The sequence below is a fragment of the Lutra lutra genome, chromosome 3 (assembly GCF_902655055.1).
Source record: "Lutra lutra chromosome 3, mLutLut1.2, whole genome shotgun sequence".
Lineage (NCBI taxonomy): Eukaryota > Metazoa > Chordata > Mammalia > Carnivora > Mustelidae > Lutra > Lutra lutra.
Genome location: NC_062280.1, coordinates 82,921,217 through 82,944,637, shown reverse-complemented (window position 1 = coordinate 82,944,637; position 23,421 = coordinate 82,921,217). Strand labels below are relative to the sequence as shown.

Sequence of the window (23,421 nt, the reverse complement as noted above, 5' to 3'; positions counted from 1 at the left end):
CCTGATTGATTATAAGCTACTTTTAAAAATTTTATTCTTTAGGGACTTGTTTTTCAAAATTAATAAACTTTTTACTTTAGAATAGTTCTAGATTTTTAGAAAAGTTGAAAAGATAGTACAGAGTTCCCACACACCCCACACCCACTTCCTGCTATTATTACCATCCTTTGTTAATGTGGTACATTTATCAAAGTTAATGAGCCAATGATGATACATTATAATTAACTAAAGTCCATATTTATTCATGTTTCCTTAGTTTTTACCTAACATCATTTATCTGTCTCAGGATCCCATCTAGTATACCACATTACATTTATGGACTATCATTGATTTTTTAAAAAATATTTATAAAATAACTTAAATGGAAAATAAATTAATTGGTAGCTTTCTTTCTGATAAAGCAAGAACATTAACATAACTTGATTCCCCTTTGTTTTTCCTTCCCAACTTCTTGGCTAGTGTTATATAAATTTTGGTTCCAGTTTGTGTTTAGGAACATAAAGGCCATGGAGTTTTTCTACGGCAAGGGTGGTCTGCGGGAAATGGCTGTTCTTGGTCTTCCTGTGCTGAGGACATTGGTGAAAACCACAAGTCTACACCACCAAGTTTTGGATATCCCATTTGATGATTTTAGAAATCTTGTCTTCTGAAATTGTAGAATGTTTTCTTAAATCACCCCACTCTCACCCCGAAAGAATGACAAAGGAAATTAACTGTGATAAAAACTTGTCCTTTCAATCCTGGTAGTTTCTAGACCCGGGTATCTCCATCCAGTTCTCTTTTGAGGAGCATAAAAAACAGAATCATCATGAGATGCAGTAAATAACACCCACGGAGTTTGATTGTTTTTAAAATTGTAATTATAACTAATTAAATGAGAAGATGTGAACAGCTGCACAAGAATATTTAACAGCTTTCTTGGAGCCATCCTCACTTTTGATAGGACTTTTCAAAAGGCTACTTTATGGAAATACATAGTGAGTGGTTATTTTATACTTCACATAAGAAAGTAAGGAATCAGCCTAAGAATTGGCAAGAGACGAATTTTCTGGGTTTTCTGCGTAAGCCACTCATTGTAGATCTCCTCAGCAGGTGGACAGCTGCAATACACAGCATAAGTAGGGGCCTGAGACTGGTCTGCTGGCACTGCTCGGTGAGGCAAGATCCAGTCAAACTGGAGGACGAGGGCCCTCTCTGTGGAGGGTGTCACTTGAGCTCAGTCTTGAAAGATGAACAGGACTTTTTCGTTTGGTACCGTATATTAAACTTGGACTCTGTATGCATCACTGTTAGAACTGGAACCCCTGGATGAAATAAGTTAGGCCTTTCACCATGGGGAGCTCACAGTGTGGTGGGGTGGGGGACTGATTCATCAGTGGCCATAGTCCAGGCCAGGGGATGACTGGCTATGGCCAATGGGACCCAAGTCAGCCTGCCACCTCACTTTGTGTGGCCCATGAGCTGAGAATGAGTTTTTTCTTTCCCTTTCTTTCTTTCTTTCTTTCTTTCTTTCTTTCGATTGATTCATTTTAGAGAGCACACAGACATGGGCACAGGAGTTGGGGGAGGAGCAAAGGGGGAGAAACTCAAGCAGATTCTGGCTGAGTGCGGACCTTCATGAGGGGGTGGGGCTCCATCCCATGACCTTGAGATTGTGACCTGATCGGAAATCAAGAGTCCCTTGGTTAAACGACTGAGCCATCCAGGTGCCCCAAGCTGAGAATGATTTTTGTAAAGCAGAGAGAAAACGTAGATGGGTTATGGGATCTCCTACCACTGTCTATTTGTGTGTGTGTGTGTTTCTGGCCAAGGCGGTGCCTCTGTCTGGCCCTTTAGATGATGGCCTAGAGTTTTATGGGTTAGAACAGCAGCAGGCCCACAGGCTACAAGAACACAGCTGAATCTGACTGGGGAAGTCAGAGAAGCCACCCCCAGTCGAAGAGCTATAAGAGCAAACATCTGATACCTCTCCTTATAGGCCTTCAAATATACCAGCTTTCCTATTATCCTTCCTTGATTTTTTTTTTTCTTTTAAGATTTAGTTGTTCTTACATCTGCTTCTTATAAAACGTGGCTTCAGTTGCTCTTCTTGTCACTGTTTATTGATTGTGTTGTTCTTTGGCTCTGTTTCTCTGAAGCAGAGTTTCTTTTTCTTTTTTTTTTTTTTTTAAAGATTTTATTTATTTATTTGACAGAGAGAAATCACAAGTAAGCAGAGAGGCAGGCAGAGAGAGAGGAGGAAGCAGGCTCCCCGCCGAGCAGAAAGCCCGATGCGGGGCTCGAACCCAGGACCTGGGATCATGACCTGAGCCGAAGGCAGCAGCTTAACCCACTGAGCCACCCAGGCGCCCCTGAAGCAGAGTTTCTTAACATGAAATCTATGTATGGGGCTTCAGGGGTTCTTTGAACCCCTAAACTGAAAGCAAACTGACACACATGTGTTTCCTTGGGCAGAGGGTTCATTAATCTGTCATCTGATTCTTAAGAGGTCTGTCATTCAAAACTTTTGAGAGAAACACTTTTAATTGGGTTTCTCAGAATGAAAATCAGTACTACTGACGGTGGTTCTAGCCCATGCAGAATTAAGCAGAGGTGTTGTGAATTCCCTTCTGTTGGTGCAGGCCAAGATTACAATAGCTTTGGTTACTCACGTGACATTGTGTGAGAAGCTCCCCTCAAAAGCACAATGCACTTGGGCTATAGAAGCAGTTTCTCTCTTTAGCGGATACAGGCGATATGCAAGGGTATCAGACTGGATGCTCAAGAGAGCAAGGTAGAGGAGAATTGAAGTGCTAACAATTTATGTGGAAGATGCAAGCTCCAGGTGTGAGTATGAGGTGGGGAGAAGGGGCCCCGGGAAGAGGGGCTGCTTGGGTCCTGGCTGGCGCCTTTCCACAAGCCATGAAGAACCATGTCTATCTCTCAGTAGCTTCTTCTCCTGGCTCAGCACCTCTCTAGGAGGGTTGCAGGGAGGGGCTATACCTCCAAATAGTCCCGAGTAGGGAGAAAGGAGGGTGGATTTATCTGTTGGCCTCACTCCCATGTCCTTTCCTGTTGGTGGTTTTGTCCCATGAGGCGCCAACTCTGCTTCCTCTGGAGCTGGCATCCTCCAGCCCCCAGGGCCTGCTCAGGAAGCTGGACACTGCACTGCACAGCGTGGTGCTAGTATGCAAGTGCAGGAATGACCAGCAAAAATGGAGGCGATAGTCAAGGAGAAATTGGGGATGTACTTGATGGAATTAGAAAAGGTGCATAGGTTTTGTTTCTAGTACTAGGGGAGGCAGAGCTCTGAATGAACAGCAGGTGGAATGGGGGGCAGAACCTTCCCAGCAGAGGAAAAATAAGAGATGTAAAAATAAGAGAGCGGAGAGGCAAGAAGACAGTCCTGCTGAGGTTGTGTGTTCATCCTTCTATGCGGCCATCTGATATTGTTAAGCCTCTAGTCTGTGCTAAGGCAGTGTAATGGGTGAACAAAAACAGACACGGTCTCGTCTTTCACAGAGCTTAAGATCCAGTGCTGGAGACAGATATTAATCACTTAATCATACTAGCAAATGTAAAATTGCCTCTGTGTTAAGTGCTCTCAGGAGAGCGAAGAGTCGACTGCTCTGAGAGCCTTTATTAGATAGAGCTAAACACAGTGAACGGTCAGAGAAGGCTTTCCAGGCAAAGTGGCTCATGAACCGAAATAGAAAAGATGGGTAAGAGTTAAGGGCAAGAGGAAGAGACGGGCAAGCTCTGTAGGTTGGGGGGCACCGTGCCCAGAGGCTTTGTGGTAGGATGGAACGTGGTAAATGTGAACATCAGGAAGAAGGCCAGTGTGGCCAGAGCAGATAGAGCGCCGAGGAGAATGGTTGGGGAGGAGGTTGGGTATATGGGGCCAGGCCATGCCAGGCTGTATGAAAGGAGTCCCACCTGGTTCTGAGGAGCAATGGAAAATTGTTAGAGAAATTTAAGTGAAATGCTGTAGTCATGATGGCAGTAATTTGGAAGATCCAGGCAAGAGGACTGTAAGATATTGTAGACCCTCTGAGCTTCAGACTGTTATACGAGGTGTGGCTTTTTTGGGGGAGCAGGGGAAGGACAGAGGGAGAGAGGAAGAGACTTTTTATTTTAAGATTTTATTTATTTGACAGAGAAGTCACAAGTAGGCAGAGAGACAGGCAGAGAAAGAGAGGGGGAAGCAGGCTCCCTGTTGAGCAGAGAGCCCAATGCCGAGCTCTATCCAGGACCCTGAGACCATGACCTGAGCTGAAGGCAGAAGCTTAACCCACTGAGCCACCCAGGTGCCCTGGAAGAGAGACTCTTAAGCGGGCTCCATGCTCAGCACAGAGCCTGACTCTGGGTCAAGCTCATGACCCCAAGATCATGACCTGAGCTGAAATCAAGAGTCAGATGCTTAACCGACTGAGCCACCCAGGTGCCCCAAGAACTATAGTTTCTGGAGCCATTCCTGAGAAATCCCCAATATTAACCACCCCAAGGATATGTGAAAGCAAAGCAACTCCAGGAAAATCCCTCCAGTAACAAAAAAATAGGCATTAGAGACCACTGGGCTAGTAGCTGGGGAGACCCTCATACTTACTTGCCGGCCCGAAGGGCATTTTTCAAAGTGATGCAGAGCTTTTTCTAGACTATTAGCTCTTAGATTTCCTAGTAGCATTGTCAAGTAGGGCAAGAAACTAGGAGTGCCCACATAGAAAGTTCTGTAACTTGACTCTGGAATACAGATCTCTTCCTGAGGCCCTGCCCTGCCAGGGCTCCTCCCATGCAGTCCGGGGCTAGGACTGTACACAGGAGTGTGCACAGTCCCACGTTCTCAGTGGTTCCTCCAGAGCTCTGACCCAAATTCTGTTTGAGCCTCACTGTGCCCAAGCCCTCAACACCTATTCTGCTTCCAGGAGCTTTGGGGATCTTTGTGTGGCTAAATATTCTGCACATTCAAAACCAAACAAAGCAGAAACCCCACGGTAAAGCAATTTGAGAAAGACCTTTTATCAGTCCACCTACCAAGTTACCTTTGGCTTGTGATAAACAGAATAACCCAAGTCATTAACCCAGGAGAAGGTATCTCTCAAGGGCAGCCTTTCTGTCTCTTGTAAAGCTTTGAGAGGAATTTAAATTAATTCTTATTTGGCAGGAACTTATTTATGTCTTGTGATTACCTCCAGTCAGAACAAAGTGTCTGATGACTACAGGAAGCCTTGGGATTGGGTACAGCAGGTTGGGCTGATTACAAATGTATGCATATGAGTCAGTGTGTGTGTGTGTATGTGTGTGTGGGTTTTCTTTTCTAATCAAGTCAGCGATTCTAGCCATCATGTGTCCTGAGCTGCGAGCAGTTTTGATTCTTCCTTTTTTCCTCAGGATATTTCTAGACGGCTGCAGGAGCACTGCTCCTGATCCATCTATCTGCAGTTTCAGTGCACCAGCAACATGGGCGGATAGCTACATGCAAGCTTCTATTCCTCACACTCCCTGGAGTGCTCAGCTTTTTCCTTTCTGAACTGCGCAGCCGCATGCGAGAAGTTGATTTAACACATCAAGTCTTGGATGTTCCTTCTCAAAGCTTTTAGGTGCACTCTAAATTGTTACTTCTTCCCAGGAAGACAGAGAAAGGAAGAAGGGCTGTTTCAAGGCTTTTATCTTCTTTTTGGGTCATGGACCCCTGTGAATCTGGTAATACCTCTGAACCCTCGCCTTAAAAGAATGTCTGGGCTCACCCTCTCTCCGCCTGTCTCTTTCTTGCTCTTAGCTCCAGGCTCCCTGTGATTCTGGAATTGCCAGACCTTTTTGATTTTTTAAGACAAGTTTAGAAATGGAGATATTTGTGTGATCTTTTTTTTTCCCCTTTATATATATATTTTTAAAATCCATGCAGCCAAATTAGTATCTCTCCAGGCCATTATAGCTTCTAGAGAGTCATAAAATCTTCATCTTCCTTAGGGTCTCTGAGTTCCATGTGACTTATTTATCTATTTGGTTTGGCTTCACTTTTTCATATGGGAGACTTTCCTCAAGTGCCTGGTGATCCTTGGCTATCCTTGGCTAAAAATTCCAGTTTTCCAAGGGAGGAGGGAGTGAGGTGGGGTTTGAAGGGCGGCAGGGAGGGAGAATGTATGTCTTTCCGTAGTTGAGTGCTACTGTTACAGGAGCAGTTGGTTTTAGTTAGTGTGGTTTTCAGTTTTACACTTCATCCCACGGCTCCATTGTGCCTATTGCTTTTTGAATCCAGAGAATCCTCTTGTTCAATTTTTTCCAAAGCACAGAGTGCTTGTCTTTTGTAGGGTTAGATACCTTGCCTATGCAGGGATGAGGAGAGGCTCTGGAGGTCTGAGTTGCTCTGTCTGCTTTTAAATAATCTCTGTTTTCAACCTAAGGCCTTCCCTTGCCTTCTTGCCACCTGGTGTCTTTGGATTTGAACCTCTCAGGGCTTCTGCAGAATAAGTATCTTTTAAACTTCTTTACCACTGTTTCCTTTCTCACATTCTGCACATTCAGATCTCCTGCCCTAAGCCCGAAAATAGTTACCCCCCCAGCTATTCTTTTAGGCGTCAAGTTTCAACACTAAAGAGTAGCTTAATGTGGCTGCTCTATTTTTCAGGCACGTTACATGCGTCTTCCCCTGCTGTGATCGCTACTACTCCTTGAAAGCTCCTGATTCTCCAGTCTTGTGATGTCTCTCAGTCCTTCTCTTTATCATACTCAGCTTCTGGTGGTGGATTCTTGACCCTTGATCCTTCCTGTGGCTTCCTGCCCCCGGTGGCCCTTCCCCAGCCTTCTCCCTTGACTGAATCCAGCCTCTAAAATACCTGTTGGAGATGCTTAAGATGCCACAGAAACTCCAGTTCAAACGTCTAAAACTGAATCCATCTTGTCTCCCACAGCCAGCTCTTCCACCCGAGTTTTCCATGTTTGTTAAGGGTATCTCTGTCCTCCAACTCATTCAAGTTAAAAATCCTTGGGGCCATTTATTAGTGACTACTTTTCACCTCAGATTCTAATTCGTTGTAAAGTCCTGTTGCTCGAATCCTCACAGGGCTTCAGAACCTGTCTCCTTTTTGCATTTGCACTGTCCATCCTTAGGACCACAACAGCCCTGCTTGAATTATCATTCCTGCTTTATCCTTTCTCTAGTTGGTCTTCTACACCCATGACACCCCAGTCCAGGTCTAGTGACAGCAAAATGAACTGAAAGTTATTAAAAACTGCATATTTCTGGATACCTCCACTCAGTGATTTAAAAAAAAAATTTTTTTTTAAATTATTTGACAGAGAGAGCCAGTAAGTGAGAACACACAAGCAGGGAGCAGCAGGCAGAGGCAGAGGGAAAGGGAGAAGCAGTCTCCCCACTGAGCAGGGAGATTGACAGGGGGCTCCATCCCAGGATCCTGGGATCATGACCTGAGCCAAAGGCAGATGCTTACTGAGCCACCCAGGTGTCCCTCCACTCAGTGATTGTGATTTGTTACATCTGGGTAGGATGCAGGAATCTGAATTTTTAAAAATGCTTCCAGTGAGTAAAGCAAATTTAGAGCAATATTTGCTAAGTGTATTATTTATGATTTTAACACAAAAACCAATGCTATAAGGTTTTTACAGATCTATATGCCTATCTCTGTTTCTTTCTCTGTATAAACATGGACTAGAAGGATCTTCCCTGAAGGGTTTATTTCTGGGGGAAGAGAACAAAATGGAGCTTAAGAACAAAATGGTTTATTTCTCTTAAAAACTCTAAAGCCACAGTGGCAAAATACCAACATGATTTTATCATGGTTGGAGAATTGTTGTATTGTTTGTACTTTTCCTTCCGTATTAAGCAGTCTTGAAACTCGAGAGAGGACTTTGATGTATCCCCAGGACTAGGTTCCACAGCACCATCTAAGTGCTCATCTCAGAGTGCAGGTGTGCCCACATCACACCTGTCTGAAAGCCTTCTATATTTCCCAGCTCCTGCAGTGTCCATTTCGAATTCCTTGGCCTAACACTTGAGATGTTGGCTTATCTTCTTAGCCCTGCTTTCCGTTACTCACCACTCACTCCGTCAGGGGGCCAGAAGGCTCTGCTCTTCATGGAAGTGGAAAAATGCATTTGCTTTCACTTGGTTCTTTTATAGATGCTGCTGCTTCTGTATCTAGTTCTCTTTCCTGACCTACCACTCTGTGCTCATCAAAATATTGTATATCCTTCAAGATCTCTCTTAAGTTCTACTTCTTTAGGAAACGTTCACCCTTTTCAAAACTTCCATTTCTGTATTTCCCCCAGAATTTCATCTATACTTCTTCTGGGAATCTTATAGTACCGTATTAGTTAATGTTACTCGCCTTCGTGCTTATCCCATCCTCCCTATCCCCAAATGTAAGCTGCTTGAAGGCAGACACTGTATTATTTACTTATTCAGTATACCTTTTATTGATCACTATTTCTTTTTTCCAAAAGATTTTATTTATTTGTTTGTCAGAGAGAGAATAAACAGGCAGAGGCAGAGAGAGAAGCACGGTCCCCGCTGAGCAAGGAGCCCAGTGTGGGACTCGATTCCAGGACCCTGGGTTCATGACTTGAGCCAAAGGCAGCCACTTCACTGACTGAGCCACCCAGGTGTTCCTTGATCACATATTTCTGAGCACATATTGCTGTGCTAAATATTGGAGAAGATGTACATATGAGTGAAGCAGGGTTCCATCCAGACTCGGTCATGAAGTTTGTGACATGTGTTCAAATCACTAAAGGGAGGAGAGTACAAGAATGCACTATCTGTCTGGCAGGCTTCTAAGTTTTTAAAAAAAGAGGAATCCACTGTGGTTGATGAAACTCGCTGAAGACTTTGGGAGGAGCTGTCTTTTGAGTTGGGCCCTTCTATGAAGACACCGACAAGGGAATATATGTCAAGATAGAAGCTTGTTGAATTAATGAATAAATCCTAGGCAGAGGGGCTTGAAAGTCTTAGAGACCTTTGAGAATCTACTTAAGAACACTCAGTAATTCACTTTGACTAGGCCTTAGACCAAGTGGAGGGTAGCTGTGGAAAATAAGACTGGGGCTCATTCTAGTGGACCTGGATGCTAGGCAACCCCCGCAGTTGGCCTTCATTTGGCGAGGTGCCGCTGAAAGTCTGTGGCCAGGGTTGTGGCATGATTGGGCTCTGTTTAAAGCAGCAACATGTGGCATGTTCTGTTAAGGAAGCTGGCAGAACAGTAGGAGACATGGAATTCAACCTGGGGCCAAGGTCATCAGGCAGCAGGCATAGGAAAGAGGGGACAGGCATAAGCACTTTTGTAGGATAGAACTGAGTGAACTGTACTTCATCACTACGGATTATGCAGCTGATGGGAACCAGGGAGCAAGTGGGTGAAGGCCCTTGAACATGACTCAAAGAGTTCAACCTGAGTTCTGAGTAGGAAATGAGTCTGTTAATATGAAAAAGAGCATTGGGAAGGAGAAGGGTTTTCTGGTACAGATGATGTGTTCTGACTTTGGATATTTAATGAGATTAATAGTACCCCCCAAACTAGATATATTTTAAGTCCTAACCACTAGTACCCGTGAATGTGACCTTATTTGGAAATAGGATCTTTGCCAATGTAATTCAGTTAAGGATCTCCGGATGAGCTCATGCTGGATTTAGGATGCGCCCGAGCCAATGATTGGTGTCCTTAGGGGAGAGAGGGAGATTTGGACAGAAACCCCAGGAAAGGGCAGGAGCAGACAGAGGCAGAGATGGCTGTTAAGTAGCTCCACACTGAGGAGTGTCAGCAGCCACCAGAGGGTAGGGGGACAGAGGCTCTCTGAGCTTCCAGAGGGCATCGGGCCCAGGGACACCTTGAGTTTGGATTTCTGGCCTTCAGAGCTGTGAGAGAATAAACATCTGCTGCCAGTCACTAAACTTGTAGTACTGTTATGGCAATCCTGGGAAACAGCCAGATAGGCTCAGAGTTTAGAACAGGACGAGAGTTTACCAACCTGGAAACTCCATCTGTGTCTTTGTTGTTTGTATGTTTCACTGGATCCACAGCAGACATTCATTGTGAAGATTCTGTTGCTGTTGTGAGTTTGGGAAGAGGGTGTGTGGGTTGGGGGTGGGGAGGGAGTCATGTTTTTGATTAGTTGAGGCAGATGCAGTAGATTTGCTTTCTTTCTTTCTTTTTTTTTTTTTTTAAGATTTTATTTATTTATTTGACAGAGAGAAATCACAAGTAGGCAGAGAGGCAGACAGAGAGAGAGGAGGAAGCAGGCTCCCTGCTGAGCAGAAAGCCCGATGCGGGGCTCGAACCCAGGACCTGGGATCATGACCTGAGCCGAAGGCAGAGGCCTTAACCCACTGAGCCACCTAGGCGCTCCTCTTTCTTTTTTTTTAAAAGATTTTATTTATTTATTTGTCGAGAGAGAGAGAGAGCGAGCGAGTGCACAAGCAGGCAGTGTCAGGCAGAGGTGGGGAGAGAGAAGCGGGCTCCCTGCTGAGCAAGGAGCCCAATGTGGGACTATGGGATTATGACCCGAGCTGAAGGATCGGCTTAACCGACTGAGCCACCCAGGTGTCGCTGGATTTGCTTTCTTACTGGGAATGCTATTTCTTTTTTTTTTTTTTAAAGATTTTATTTATTTGACAGAGAGATCACAAGCAGGCAGAGAGGCAGGCAGAGAGAGGAGGAAGCAGGCTCCCTGCTGAGCAGAGAGCCCGATGCGGGGCTCGATCCCAGGACTCTGAGATCATGACCTGAGCTGAAGGCAGCGGCTTAACCCACTGAGCCACCCAGGCGCCCCGGGAATGCTATTTCAAAAGAAAGAAGCAATCAGTAATTGAGCCTTTGCCAAGTTTCTATTTTGTGTCCGACACTAAGCTGGGGCCTGAGAAGGATAGAAGAGTAAGATTTCATGTGGACTCTTGAGGTGCTCACAACTCAATAATTGAAACAGAGCCATTAGCAAGGGGAATGTGTCATCAGTTGTTAAGCGGTGTAAGGAAGATTGCACTGGATAAGGAAACTTACTTTATTTTTTTTTATTAATTGGATACTTAAAAAATTCATCACTGAGTTTGAGGTTCTGTGACGAAGTCAACAGGATGTGTCCCTTAATTCCATTAAGGTCAAATTACCCTTTGGTTGAAGGCATGGCGTGTGCTGATTTAACAGCGGAGCCCTGGAATTTGTAGGCTGAGAAATCATCCTTTCTTTTTTTCACTTCTTTGCTAGGGAAATGCTGTGCAGCCCACAGAATCAGCGGGTTGGGGGGTGGGGCACAATCACCCTCCAGTAATGGGAACTGAATAAATTCAAGTACTGTCTTATCTAAATGGTTTGACAAGTTCCCATTGGCCTGGCTAATTGCATCAGTCTGCTCTCCTTTTTCTTCCAGGGGCTAGAACTTGGCAGGCTCGAGTGTGAGCTTGAGTGTTAGTGGTCCCTGCTGCTAGAATGCACCCTGGATGGAATCCCCCACCCCATCACTGCAGTCTGGAGAGGACCCCAGGAGCCTCGTCCGCTAACCCTGGAGTGCTCGGCGACATTAGTTCTAATAGGAGATTTCACATTTGTTTCTGGACCTTCCAGGCAAAGCCATGTCAAGCTTGTGTTGGCTCGGGAAGGTGGCCAGAGCAAGACTGAGGAGCTTGAGGAGGGTAATGGAACTGGGACATGAGGACAAGCTCGGTGATTCCTTGAGCTTCTTCTGTCACTGGTGACTTAACCACCAACAGTCCAATCCATCTTGTATGACTGCCCCGTCCCCTGATGAGTACAACACGGTCCCTTTCAAGCCATAGCACCTGGAGCCAGACCCAGTGCCTACCTACTACAGGCCAAATGTTATCTATGCAGAGTGGAAATTTAGCTATGGTGTTCATGGCTCCCAGTACTAACAAAGATGTCATTCGGCTCTCCTGTATGAACGTCTCTAGGGAAGGAGAAAGTAATTACTGGTGAATCAAGTCTTAAGGCAACTGGGAGTCCTCTTATTCCTGATAATCCCTTGCTCCGGACTCGTTTCTGTAATGTGCAAAGCTCTCTGGCCCCCAACCTCTCCTTTTCTTTTTAGGAAGAGAGAGAATTAAGGTTGGTTAAGGCATCTGAGCCAGCTTTGGGTATTGAGGCAAGAGAAATGAAGACTCAGTTTCTGGACACAGTATTCCCAAGATTGTTTGTAGGGTGACTTCTGGTTAGCAGGGAGCATTTGGGAAAGACAGAGAAAGTTCCTATAGTTTTGGAGGTCAGAGGTCTTGGGGTAGGCACTGGTGCCCTGTTTTAGAGTAGGGGTCTTCAGGGTATCCTACTTGTCACTTCTTTGGATTTCTAGATCACCCTGGTTGGAGATAAGGAAATGAATGAAAGCAAGCCCCTTGGGAGGTAGGAGACAGAGTGTCCCTGTCACCTGTACAGTGTCCTCCCTGGAAATGTAGGCATTCAGAGAAGGAAAAAGGGAAGGGCTGCCATAGCAAGTACCAGAGACTTGGTGGCTTAAACAATAGAAATCTCTTACCTCATAGTTCTGGAGCCTAGAAGTCTGAGATTAAGGTGAGGGCAGGTCTGGTTTCCTCTGAGGCCTTTCTCCTCAACTTGCAGATGTTCATATTCTCTCTGTGTCCTCACACGGTCCTCCCTCTGTCCTCACACGATCCTCCCTCTGTCCTCACATGGACTTCCTTCTGTACATGTCTGTGTCCTAATTACCTCTTATAAGGGCAGCAGTCATATTAGGTGAGGGTCCACCCTAAGGACCTCATTTTAATTTAATAACCTCTAAGGATCTTGTATCTAAATATATTCACATTCCAAGGTACTTGAAGGGGGGTGGAGTTAGGATTTCAACAGATGAATTTTGGAGGGAAGAGTGGAAATTAAGCTATGGTGTTCATGGCTCCCAGCACTAACAAAGACCTCAGTCAGCTCTCCTGTATCTGTGTTCTGTGTCCACAAGGAAGAAGATACAATTCAGCCTTTAACAGAAAGGAATTGGCATTCTACCAGGTTCAAGTTTAATTTTATAACTTCTGATCAACTCTGATTGTCTTATCAGGGTTCTTTTTTAAAAAAAAAGACTTATTTATTTGAGGGGGCAGCTGGGGGCAGAGGGAGAGGAAGAGAGAAACCCAAGCAGACTCTGTACTGAGCACAGAACCTGACCCGGGGCTCGATCTCACGACCCCAGGATCACGACCTGAGCTGAAATCAAGAGTCAGACAGTCAGCTGACTGTGCCACTTGGGGACCCACCTTATCAGGATTCTTGATTTGATCCATTTGAAAATGGATCCAAGCTATGGGAAGATATTTTTGAGAGTGTTTGTGGATGTGCATGAGAAAGGTTTAATGAACTTAACCCAAGTTGGAGGATCCGAATGACTATCAGAGGTGAGATTTTCATACTCCAGTTGTGCCCCTCAGCCACTTCCAAAATACCTATTAATGATGCCCTGAAAAGAGGGGTAGAGTTATGACTTGGGAAGGAGATCTAAGTGTCTTTTCCTTCTGAGGTTTCCCAATTAGGCTAATTTTGGGATCTTTGTATTAGCATCCTACTTTTAGCCTGTTAGGGGCTGACTTCTACAACTCATAGAAATGTCTCCTGTTTCAGAGGCAATGGATTGTTCAACTGTATACTAAAAAGAACAATCCTTTTTTTATTGTGTTATGTTAGTCACCATACAATACATCGTTAGTTTTTTAAATTAACATATAATGTATTATTTGCCCCAGGGGTACAGGTCTGTGAATCATCAGGCTTACATACTTCACAGCACTCACCATAGCACATACCCTCCCCAATGTAGTTTTTGATGTAGTGTAAAAAGAACAATCTTAATGGTGTTCATTTTGTTTTGATCTACAAAAAACTCTCGCTTCAAAATCGGTCTTAAAAAACATACAGGAGGAACTGAAGGCTAAATTCTGTATTTTTCTAAAACCACTTTGGTTGGTTGAGTGACATATTCCCAGTTAACTGAATACAAAAGTAGTAATGAAGTTCAGCCCAGCCGATTGTTAACAGTCTGGGATGACAGCAGATCCTCCCAGATGAGAAGTTTATGCTGAACAAAGTGACCCAAATCCTCTCTGGCTCTTGATTTTTGCTTGCAATTCCCTTGTCAGTGTGTGGAAACAGTGGTTTTTCATCAACTTCCTGCGGACATCTTTTGATGACTCACACTGGGCCACTTTTGTGAATTCAGGTGTGTGGTGGCATCCCTCCCAGTTCCCGCCATCTGCTCTTTTATATGCTCTAAAGGTGAAACCCAGAGTGGAATGCACATTCTCGAGTTCTCTTTCAACTATTAAATCGTCCTGGTGGTGAGGTGCTGTGGGCTGCTTATGACCCATGTGTCTACACAGAAGACTTGTTCCTTTAGGGACATGTCTAGGAATAAAAAGCTGATGGATGGCAAGCCAGTTAGAGGGAAGATGTTTTTCTAGCTGATTCTGTCAGGGTATTTTATCTGCAGGGACAGAAAGTAGTGCTTCACAGGACTGCAGTTTCTCTGACTTCTTCACATCAGCTGTTTAGATGGAAGCTCATTATCCCTGGGGGAGGGGGTCAAGAATAACACTTGGTAAGCTTTAGGCACCGGGATATGGAGCGTTACAGAGCACACTGGCCACATAGTGGGGATATTCGAATCTCGCTTCAGCTTTACACATGAAGAACAGTAATTAAGATTGTGGGGGAGATTTACCTAACCCTTAGGGAAGAGAAACTTAGACTTTTATCTTCTTGTTGCTGCTACTGATTCTGAAGGTAGGATTTATACAATTAATTGATTCTTTGTGGAGTAGCACTTCTTGAGTCTGCCAAAGTACTGTTCTCAGAATAAAGTGAATGTCTAAATAATCAGACTTGTTACACTGTAGATATTCCGTAATTGTTGAGTTAATTACATTAAAGATCATTCCAAGATAAATGCTATGTGTATATTAACAATGGAATATAACTCAGCCATGAGGAGAAGGGGAATTCTGGTACATGGTACAACGTGCATGAACCTTGAAAACATTATGTTAGGTTAAATACAGGCACAAATGGGCAAAGATTACACGATTCCACTTACATGATGTTCCTCAAATCAGCAAACTCAGAGACAGAAAGTATAATAGTGGTTATCAGGGACTGCAGGGGATAAGGTGCTGGGTTATGGACATTGGGGAGGGTATGTGCTATGGTGAGTGCTGTGAATTGTCTAAGACTGATGACTCACAGACCTGTGTCCCTGAAGCAAATAATACATTATATTTTAATAAAAATAAATAAATAAAATAAAGTGAGCTAAATTAAAAAAAAATAGTTAAAATAGTAAATTTTATGTACATTTTACTGTCATAAAATTTTTTTAAAAAATTGATTCTATGGGCGCCTGGGTGGCTCAGTCATTAAGCATCTGCCTTCAGCTCAGGTCATGATCCCGGGGTCCTGGGATCAAGCCCTGCATTGGGCTCCCTGGTCTGTGGGACACCTACTTCTCTCTCTCCCACTCCCCCAGCTTGTGTTCCCTCTCTTGCTGTCTCTCTCTGTCAAATAAATAAATAGATCTTTAAAAAAAAAATTGATTCTGATGCAAGAAGTCTATTTAAGACTTCTACAAATGCAAACCTATAAAAATGAAACCTTACCTTTCTCAGATGTGTGACCTGAACTTATAAACTTATCTGAGGGCAGTTTTGCTGTGGATCTGCTCCCAATCAACAGTAGAGAAAACCTTTGTTTCGGGCAATTGCCAGGGACCACAGCCTCAGACAGTGTAGCCCACTTGCCACCCGGCTTTTCACTGGGAGAAATGATATTTCTGGGAAATATCTCGAAGGAGATAGGATTCACTCATTCTAATTTTTAATCCCTGGATTAAGCCAAAGGATCAGACAGCTGTGTGCTAGGGCCTCTTTTTGGCCTTGCTAGATCACTTCAGTGAGTTGTGCTTCGGCCTCCTATCCCCTGAGGGATGCAGTAAGAAGCAGTATAGCAGACTCCCTACTACATATAGTGAGACGCACTTCTAATTAATTACTTTCCCTCCTGACCCTTCAGTGTGGGTGATAAAGGATGCTTTAAGAACATACCCTAGGAAGGAAAGGTTAACCCCTTGGGAGAAATTTCTTAATAACAAGAAAGAGCTAACACTCTTGAAGTGTGTATGTTATACTTTATATCTTCCAGTTAGTGTGATTGTGTCTCTTCATTGCTTTGGCCACTAGGATGCTCAGAACCTAATTTATGAACCACGTCAAGTAATACTTTAGTACTTACAAAATGCATTTCTGTGGACTATTCCTCATGCCCTGGCCTCTTTTTTGTATTGTCTGCTTCACGTCATATATGTGTTTTATAAATTAACACATTCTTTTTTTTTTTTTTTTAAGATTTTATTTATTTATCTGACAGAGAGAGATCACAAGCAGGCAGAGAGGCAGGCAGAGAGAGGAGGAAGCAGGCTCCCTGCTGAGCAGAGAGCCCTATGCGGGGCTCGATCCCAGGACTCTGAGATCATGACCTGAGCCGAAGGCAGCGGCTTAACCCACTGAGCCACCCAGGCGCCCCAACACATTCTTTTTTGATGTTAGATGGTGTATCAAGGTTCTCCAAAGAATCCTGACCCATAAGGGGTGTGTGTGTGTGTGTGTGTGTGTGTGTGTGTGTGTGTGTGTGTCTAGTGATTGACCAGTAGATAGATCAATTTTTTTTTTTTTTTTTTTACAGCTTTTATTTTAGAGAGAGAACACACACAAGAGCAAGAATGAGCAGGGGCAGAGGCAGAGGGAGAAGCAGGGAGCCTGACGTGGGACTCTATCCTAGGCCCCTGGGATCATGGCCTGAGCCAAAGGCAGACCCTTAATAGACTGAGCCACTCAGGCACTTGATTTTTAAAGAATTGGTTCCTATGATTATGGAGGCTGGCAAGTTTAGAATTTACAGGGCAGGCCAACAGGTTGGAGACCCAGGGAAGAGTTGATGTCACAGCCTTGAGTTCAAAGGCTGCATCAAGGCCGAATTCCATCTTCCTGAAGGAAACTCAGCCTTTCCTCTTAAGGCCTCAACTGGTCAGATGAGGCCTGTGCACACTATAAGGGGTAATCTCCTTTACTCAAAGTCCACTGATTTAAATGTTAGTCACATTAAAAAATACCTCTACAACAATATCTGGACTTGGGTTTGACCGAACAACTGGGTACCATAGCCCCGTCAAGTTGATTAAACACAAAACCATCACAGATGAGGGCTATAAAAATACAATAGAATTTCCTTAAAACAGGCCATAATTGGGGTCTTTTACATGTGCTGCTTTGAGTGTATGTAGAAGAAGGTTGCATTTCCCTCCCACCCCCTCATCTAGGTTCAAGTCTCGTGTAGTCATCATTTCATCAGCTGGTAGGGCTGTCTTCCAAAGAGCAGGGTTAGTTCCATGACATAGAGTCTTCATTGTGTGTGGATGTGTGGAGTGTGAGAATGTGTGAATGCTCTGACCTGCCGGCCTACCCTGATGTATGTAAGTGTTACACAGAGTTCTGCCAGCTCCTTGGTAAACAGCCATTTTTGTTGAGGGACGTGATGAGGTATATGATTTCACCAATTATTACCATTCCCAATTAGACTGCCCCAGGTGTGTGTGAAGAAATGTTAGCTCACTCTCTGCAGCTCGAACAGCCCCACTTGACTTGATTCCAGGGATTTCGTGCAGATGATATTGTGCAGTTGATTATGTTGCTGCTGTTGTAGTCTGAAAGGTCTTCAGACACCCGGAGACCTGCTTTGGACTAGGAAGCATTCCAGTTGTTTGAGGAATGTAACGCATTGCCTGCCTTAGTTCTTACCTTATCTTTTTATCTCTGGTAGGCTGGTTACCTTGTGTGGGCAGAGACCTCTTCACGGTCAGTTGGAGAGAGGAGCCTGACTGCCGCGCTCTCTCTGGAGGTAAGGATGGAAGCAATTACGGACATTGGCTTTTCATTTGGGAGCTCTGGGTAAGGTGATCGGGGATCTGGGCAGATTCTGGGAATCTTGGGACTCTGTCCTTTACCTGTCTCCTGTGTGATTTGCCAGACTTTCTAGCCTATCTTCACCATGTACTGCTCACTCTGGTCCTGGGACTTGGGAGGCAGATTTTGGCTTAAGTTTTATTTCTGGTGAACCTAAGGAGAGAGTCCCCATGCCCAGGGAATGATCAGTGAGCGAAAGACTCCTCTGTTTCCGACATAATACACTAATTTGGTCAGTTACAAGAGAATGTTCCAGAGTTACTATCCCAGCGATGGGGGCAGGAATATGTGGGGGATAGGGAGTAAAGCTCAGAGGTGTCTAGATCGGATGAAACACATTGCCGAGTCTACTTAGGAAGTGCATACCTTAATTATTCAGCATTTGTAATTATAGGACATTTGAATGTTAAGGATTAGAACATTTTTCCTGATCCAAAATAGAATGAAAGTGTTACTCCAACAGAGAAGAGGAAACAACATCTATTTGGGCATGCTTAAAGTTGTACGTTTTACTGATGACTGCTTTTCACTTCATTCATGTGGCCTTTCCATTTTAGGTGAGGTGCTTAATACACATGTTGACCAGATTCGGTTGTTGGACCTGTCTTTCTTTTCTCAGTGAAAAAACTGTATCTGAGGTCTGGTTTTCGCTGGTCAGGCTGCCACGACTGGGGAATGTCTTTTTGAGGAATCAGGGACTGAGTCTGGACTGCTAAGAAGTCTTCTTCCTGGTGTGGGCTATTGGCTCCCAGCCCAGAAGCCCTCTGCTTTGCAAACAGACCTCCCACCTTGCATCTAATGGGTGGGAGAGGCATCTTGTAAAGGAAGTTGTCTGAGCTGATTGGGTTGTGAGATGATGGGCCCAGAAATCTTCTTGTTTCTTGTCTAAAGAGCAGGTAGAATTATTAGCACTCATGTTTGTTAAAGATAATTACCAGTTTCAAGCACAAAGCAGAATTCTGTAGGATATCTACTGAGATGGTTTATTGCTTGCCTTTTTTTTTTTTTAAAGGATGACATTGTATTCTCCTAATGAGGCCTAAAAAAACAAGTAGGAATCTGTATGTTATCACCATTTCCCTTCAGGCCTATTGGGTGGTATGCAAGCTGTTACTTCCACCAAAGAGTCTATTATTAATAAACCCAGAGAGTATGGAATTCAGAGAAGGGACGGTCCAGCAATGAGATGTGTGGAGAGCACTGGGCTGTCTTCCAAAGCAAGGAATCTTAATGCCTTTTTAGTTACAGCGTTAAACACAGTGCTAGGAACATCCTAATACAGATAATCATAAGAATGATGATAACAGTGGCAATAAAAAATAATAACTGAAATTAGCCATCTCTATCACCATCATCGTGACAGCTATCATTTGCTGGCTCCTACTTTCTGCCAGGGACTGGATTAAACATTTCGTTTGCATTATTTTCAATCTGCACGGCATTCCTATGAATATCCACCTTTTAGGGTTGAGAAAACTGAGGTTTAAAGATTGATTTGTTTGAAATAGAGAAAGAGGGCACTTACATAGGCATGTAAGTGAGCAAAAGTGGGGCAGGGGCAGAGGAGAAGAATGTCAGGCGGGCCCCCTACTGAGCATGGAGTCCCATCTCACAATCCTGAGATCAGGACCTGAGCCGAAATCAAGAGTCAGGCACTTAACTTGCTGAACCACCCAGGCATTCCCAGGAACCTGAGATTTTAAAAGAAAGAGTAGGTATGTTGCCTAAAATTGGATCGCCAAGCCAAAAGGGGCAGATTTGGAATACGACCGACTGAATAGCACAGAACAGGGGCCAAGCACTGTGAGGTTTTGAGGTACATGCCAGTATGCAGGGCTGGCACTCTACTTTCACACTTGCCCCTGCTCACATGCCCTCTGCCCTCTGACCACCATTGACATTGTGTCTCTTCTTCATCGATGTAGCCAAAACATTAAAAAATATGTAAGCAGTTCAAGAATGTTGAAGGATATTTGGCGTGTAGGAAACAGCAGAAAGAATGAAGAATAAAACTTACCCAGTGATGGGCGCTTGGGTGGCTCAGTCGGTTAAGTGTCTGCCTTCAGCTCAGGTCATGATCCCAGGGTTCTGGGATTGAGTCCTGCATCAGGCTCTCTGCTCACCAGGAAGCCTGCTTCTCCCTCTCCCCCTGCTTGGGCTTATGCATGCTCTCTTTCTCTCTGTCAAATAATAATGATGTTGATGATAATAATAATAATAATAATAATAATAATAAAAGTCACTCAGTGTTAAAAAAAATGCCAGCTTTATAGTCATGAACATGTTAGTGTGTTTTGCTGCTATTTTTACCTTTGTGTAGTTTGTTACTACAAACTTTTTGTAGTTTGTATAGTTACTACATATTTAAGTTTTGAAATTTAAATGTAACCTACATGTTTTCTTGTGCCTTTGTCTTATAAGCATGTTTTAATGGCTGTTTGAACACTTAAGTGTATATGGTTAGAGGGCTCTTAAGTTTTTTCCACAAGAAGTTGTATTCTTGAGTTGTTCCCATGTGACAAGTGCAGAGTTGCTCTTGTTGTTGTTGTTTTAAAATTTATTTATCTCAGAGAGAGGGAGAGAGAGTACATGTGTGTGTGTGTGTGTGCATGCATCGGGGGAGGGGCAGAGGCAAAGGGAGTGAGAATCTCTAATAGACTTCCCACCAAGTGCAGAGCATGATCCCTGAGATCATGACTTGAGCCAAAACCAAGACTTGCAGGCCCAACCGAGTGAGCTATCCAGGTGCCCCCAAGCACAGAGTTTCTCCCCACTGTATTGGATGGTCAGTGACTGCCAGAGGGGTTGGAATTGGGTGTCTCTGCCCCCTTACACTGTAAACTTACCTTGTATCTTGAGAGGGTCTCTATGGGGTTGGTCCAAATCCTGCTGGCCTGGAACCCAGAAGACCCAGGTTTGGGGCTGCATTGAAACCGGTTGTTGAGTCCTTGTGTAAATTACTTCATTTTAGCATCTTCATCTGTGGGCCAGTTATATCTAGTTAGCTCTGTAATTCCATTAAAACAGGGTTTTCTGTAGCCTCTTAATTTATAACTGGATCAGTTCCAATTGATACAGCAATTTGGGTGGGCTCAGCTGGGTTACTCTGAATTACTTCAAGCAGGGAATTTTGTTTTTTCAAGTTGACCAGTCCTGTAATCTCTTGGAACATGAAATGTCTTGACTGCCTTTATATAATCCTTGCTGTCTTCACTTCTCTGCTTTCCCCCACCCCCACTTTCTCATGCCTAGACACCCATAATACTAAATGGTACAAAGTATGTGCCCAACAAATATGGGATGAATAAACAAATACACGGACGGATGAATAAACAAATACACGGACAGATGAAAGCTACTAATCTTCACCTAAGAAGCTTTAGCACTATGGGTCATCCAGATGATCCGATTAATAAGACTGTTTTCATTTAGCTGTGGTGGCTTTGCTTTTAACGGACAGGAACTTAAGCTTCCAGAGCGTCTCATAATGTATTTCAGGCTGATTTTCCTACAAAGTTAATTATCACTTCTTCCCACATGTTACAGATGATAGAATACTGATCCATGGAACTTGGTATTTTTTTCCCTTTGTGTTGTGGGTTGGGAGTGTTTTTTTGCTTAGGTCACAGCAAAATCAAAGCTTGGAATGTAATCATTCGTTTGATGTGAGCAGCAGAAAAAAATGAAGATGTTCTGGGCTCCCTGCTTTCTTGGAGCCGCATAGCTGGACCACGGGGATCACATGATTGGTTCTGACTGGCTCTCCCTGATTCTCACTTGGTGAGGTGGACCCTGAATTAGTTTGCTCTTGCCTTGAAGGCATCTACCTACCTCACTGTGCAGTTTTTTTTTTTAAAGATTTCATTTTATTTATTGGACAGACAGAGATCATAAGTAGGCAGAGAGGCAGGCAGAGAGAGAGAGAGGAGGAAGCAGGCTCCCTGCTGAGCAGAGAGCCCGATGTGGGGCTTGATCCCAAGACGCTGGGATCATGACCTGAGCTAAAGGCAGAAGCCTTAACCCACTGAGCCACCCAGGTGCAATATTTAAGACACCTGGTATAAAGCTACTTCCAAGGAAGCCAAATCTTGCCATTTTAGGGCCTGGATTGTATTGGGGGGCTAAAAGGAACAAAATCTTCTGTTTCCATACCTACCCCCCTCCACCTCCACAGAGACCTAATTTGGCACCCACCTTGGCACAGAAAGCTTGCCTCTATCTCCCCAGATTTGGTCGTTAATCAGCCTTAGCTTTTCCCAAGTTTGTAGGCTGACTGTGGTGGCTTTAGTGGGCCTGGGTGAGTGGGATGAGAGCTTGGCAGCACCAGGTCGTTGTTGGAAAGCTGCTGACAGACAGACAAGTGGCCTGGTTTCCTGTGTATGTGTGTGTTGGAAATGCTGTTGGTAATAAAGCCTCATTTGTTTGGGGCTCTGTATCAGTTATCTGTTGTATAATAAGAAACCACCAGCAACTCAGTGGTTTAAAACAACCACCATTTTATTTGCTCATGATTCTGCGGATCAGCAGTTTGGGCTGGGCTGTGCCGGGCTTGCCTGGAATCCCTCATGCCAAATAGACTTCTCCTCCGAATGGAAGAGCTGCAAAGAATTCGTGGCCATGTGAAATTTACCCAAGGTTCTTAACTTTGGTACAAAACCAATCTGAAATTAATTTAGTTGACAATTATTTTGTCTTAAGCCATCCTGGAGTAGGGATGGTGTTGTCAGCCTATCTGAGAGAGTTCTGGAAAATGGAGGTCTGCTGTGTAACATGTTCAAGAATATAATGATAATAATAAAGATAATAATAACAGCAAATGTGAATATTGTTCTTACTAATATCAAACACTGTTTTAAATCCTTTACATGTGATAACACATTTGGTCATTACACAGTCTTATGAATATGTTTTTATCCCCATTTTTAAAAAAAGATTTTATTTATTTATTTGACAGAGAGATCACAAGTAGGCTGAGAGGCAGGCAGAGAGAGGAGGACGCAGGCTCCCCGCTGAGCAGAGAGCCCGACGCGGGGCTTGATTCCAGGACCCTGGGATCATGACCTGAGCTGAAGGCAGAGGCCTAACCCACTGAGCCACCCAGGCGCCCCTATCCCCATTTTATAAGTGAGAAAACCAAGGCACAGAGAGGTTAAGTAACTCCCACCAATGCTATCAGGCTACTAAGTGGCAGAACTGGGATTCTACCCAGGCCAACTGTCACCAGAGTCTGCATTAACCCCAAGTGCCTCTCAGGTTAACGGAAGTGAAATCCTCCTGACTCTTAGTTGAGTTCTCTCTTGGGCCACGTACTATTTCTAGAGGCAGGGGATCGGCTATTTGGAGAGGGACACAGCCTTTCTGGGTACACCCATGTGGCCCGAAGTGGATCTGCTTACATTGTAGGAGACCCTAATTAGAGAAAGTAAAGACTCAGATCCCACGGAACAGAGAGGGATTCCGAGTGCGCA

The 23,421-nt window shown here is 44.2% G+C and overlaps 1 protein-coding gene across 8 annotated transcripts in view; it reads left to right on the top strand.

Annotated features, from left to right (window-relative positions):
* Positions 1–23,421, top strand: part of LYPD6B (LY6/PLAUR domain containing 6B) — a 178,128-nt gene that overhangs the window by 106,745 nt on the left and 47,962 nt on the right. For 6 of the 8 annotated variants that reach the window (XM_047723292.1, XM_047723284.1, XM_047723286.1 and 3 more), the window contains one exon: positions 17,811–17,888. The exons of 1 other annotated variant lie outside the window; for it this stretch is intronic. The gene's annotated coding sequence lies outside the window, so the exon portion shown is untranslated. Of the gene's footprint in view, positions 1–7,425; positions 7,440–17,810; positions 17,889–23,421 lie in introns of those variants that run through there. One more of the 8 variants, XM_047723287.1, reaches the window with a different exon arrangement.